This window comes from Drosophila sulfurigaster, chromosome 2L, assembly GCF_023558435.1.
Source record: "Drosophila sulfurigaster albostrigata strain 15112-1811.04 chromosome 2L, ASM2355843v2, whole genome shotgun sequence".
Lineage (NCBI taxonomy): Eukaryota > Metazoa > Arthropoda > Insecta > Diptera > Drosophilidae > Drosophila > Drosophila sulfurigaster.
The window spans coordinates 2068415-2071822 of record NC_084881.1 but is presented as its reverse complement, the minus strand read 5'-3'; the positions used below and the strand labels follow the sequence as shown (position 1 = coordinate 2071822).

Sequence of the window (3408 nt, the reverse complement as noted above, 5' to 3'; positions counted from 1 at the left end):
TCCATATAGATCTATACACTACACAGAAAACTTTAGTACTTACTGCCATAGATAAATTTTCAAAATACGCACAGATAAAAATAGTAAAATCAAGAGCTGCCGAAGATCTAAAAACGCCCCTACGGGAGGTAATGATGGCATTTGGCATGCCAAAGTTAGTCGTCATGGACAACGAAAAGGCTCTAAACGCATCGTCAATCAAGTTCTTATTAAAAGAACAACTTAAAGTAGAAGTCTTCACGACCCCACCGTATGCTTCCACAAGTAACGGTCAAATAGAAAGATTTCATTCAACTATGACCGAAATCTTGAGGTGTCTTAAACGAGACGAGTCGACAGCCACTTTTGAGGACTTGATCTTTAAAACAGTAAAAGAATATAACCACTCAATCCACTCAACAACGAAAAAGAAACCTATAGAAATATTTTTTGGCAATCAATTTAATTCAAACCCAATAGAACTCGAACGCTTAAGAAATCAGATTAGTAATAACATCAGCAAAAAACAGGAAGAGGATATATCTTATCACAATCAGAAACGAAACCCTATAAGAAAATATGAAAAAGGCGAAACCATTTTTATTAAAATTGACAAAAGACTAGGGTCCAAAATAACCCCTAGATATCGAAAAGAGATCGTAGCTAAAGACAACAATACAACAGTGAAAACTCAATCAGGAAAAATTGTTCATAAAAATAATATAAAAACGTAATTTTGTCCACAGGTTTTTTGCCATTATGCTACGGATTGGCAACCGTATTAGATTACTCACACTCACAGCTAATCCCGATAAAAACAGGAATCGCCGCAATCCAGGAGAGTACATTTAAAATAATCCATGTTTTCGACATAAAAGAATACGAAGAAATGACCTCAAAACTAGAAGAGTCATTAAAGAACGTTAGCTACTCTCATCAATTATATCCATACTTAGAATATGAACTAAATATAATTAAAAACGAGTTACATAGGTTAAGACTGAACAAACGAAAAATTAGATCCATAGATGCTTTAGGAACAGCATGGAAATGGCTGGCCGGTACACCGGACAGAAGTGATCATGAAATTCTAATAGCAAAATTGAACGAACAACTAGAAAATAACAATAGACAGGTAATAATCAATAAAAATTAACTGCAGGAATAAATGAAATGAGTCGCGTAACAAACGCAATATTAAAACACACTATTGCTGATATTAAAGAAAATTTTGTATCAATTTTAAAATACAAACTTCAACTTCTAAAAAATGACTTAAACAATCTAGTAAATGCAATAAGCTGGGCAAAAACCAACACTGTAAACTCAATTATATTATCAGAAATCGAAGTAAATAAAATAGAAGAAATATTAAGTAATGAAGAAGGAATGTTTATCAATATAGAAGAATTACTCGAATTTGCTAAAATAAAGATAACAACAAACGGCAATAGTATGCTCTATATGGTAAACATACCACTAGTAGGAACACAACCATGTAACTCTATGATAATTAAAGCAGTTAAGCAAGACAATGTAATAAATGACATAAAATATGAAAACATAATAATTTGCAACAAAACTATTTACGCTATAATACAAGAATGTGAAACATTTAGTGATAAGACAATTTGTAATAAAAATAATGTTATTAATCTTAGTAACGACTCCTGCATAGCACCGCTACTTCAAAATAGAAAACCACACTGCAAAGCCATCAACAATCAACACATCCCAAATCATCAGGAGATAGTGACCGGCACCATCCTTCTCAACAGCTTCAAAGGCAACATTAAAATCGACAAAGAAGAAATGGAGCTAGAAGGAACTTATCTAATACAGTTCCAAAACTCTACAGTCTACATCAACGAAGACAAGTACGAGTCAATAGAAGCAAAATACGCAGAAGCAACACCCCCACTTTTCCAATTAATGGCCGAAAAGACGTTAACAGAAGAGGTTCTTTCGCTACAAATGCTGAAAGAAATCAACATCAATAACACTCGGAAACTGGATACGCTAAGAAGTGAGAGCTTTAAGGCAAACTCTATCAGCTTCGGACTTTTGGTATCTTAGTGATAACATTCATCATAATGGCCATATGGATATGGAAGCGCTTAAAGGGGGAGGAGTTAACAACAATGTTGACACAACAGAAGGTGGCTAAGTGCATCGACACCCGAAATGCACTCAGCCAATTCTGCAAGCTCTGCAAAGTCTGCAGAATATCCGCCACATGCCCTGGGTCAGCACATCGATCGTGGGACACTTGCGCAACGCGGGATCGCAAGCAGCAGCGAGTGCCACATGCCCTGTGTCAGCACAATATCCATCGTGGGACACTTGCGCAACCAGCGCCAACGCGGGATCGTCAGCAGCGACGGCAGCAGCGGTAGCGGCAGCGAGGTTTCATTATAAGAATTAGAATTGATTTAAGTTAGTTCCATTTTTGCAACACAATAAAGCAAATCGTTTTTTTTTAATAAATCAAAGTCAACGATTTGTTAATTGGCGCCCGAGCAGGACCAAGTGAAATAAAAAAACAGAAGACTTTCGCGTCGCGTACCAGTGCCTTAAGTAGCCACACAGTGTAACTCGCTATAAGTGCCTTTACAAAAGCCACGACGTGAGTGCGATTTATAAGGAATAAAATCTATTCCTCGCGATTGAACTGTACGATTTCGCTTGGTCAAAAGTAACCGCCGACAAAGTCTGTAGTACCCGTTCGCAGACAACCGCGCAATTCAAAGTGTCACCGCCGCGCCGCCGCACAGCAATAGGAGGAAAAGGAGCCATCCGAAGGACCAGCGTGGGATAGATTCGCCGGATGTATCTTATCTTGTAAGCGTAGAATTTAAGAAATTAAAGCCCATTGAAAATCAAGAAAGTGAAAATAATTAAACAAATATTAAAAATTTAAACAAACACAGTAAAAGTGAAAACAAAAATTACACAAACATAGAAATCTAAGCCAATTTATATGAAAAAAAGTAAAACTATAACAAAAAAATAAAACACTGCAAACGCAGTATAACTTATTCCAATCCTACGATTCCTAAGGGACCCTCTAGGATAGAAGGAACAAACCAGCTACTGGTTTTAAAAAAAAAAAAAAAGAAAACAAAATTAGAAAACGAATTCAGAAAAAATTTATAAGAAATATTAAAGAGTTTTTAAAAAAAAGTTTCTATATCGCTTAAAATTTTGCCGTTCGAATTTCAAATTAAAACACAAAATAATCTTTAAAAAGTGGTCCGCTTAAAATCAACCAGTGTTTTGCATTGTCCGAATTGAAAAGCCTTATCCAATAGACAATGCCTGATTCTTTAACAACAGCCATGAATAACCTCGATTTAGCCGGTAGTTCCCGATCAGGAAGGAATGAACCAACCGCCACCAGCACTCCGGTAGCTAGTCCAGAATTAAGAG

General features: G+C 36.2%; 1 long non-coding RNA gene across 1 annotated transcript; it reads left to right on the top strand.

Moving 5' to 3' along the window:
• Positions 1 to 634, top strand: LOC133850493 (uncharacterized). Its single transcript, XR_009895638.1, has 2 exons — positions 1 to 368; positions 421 to 634. It is a non-coding gene; the product is annotated as an uncharacterized LOC133850493 (long non-coding RNA).
• Positions 635 to 3408: the final 2774 nt, after the last annotated feature.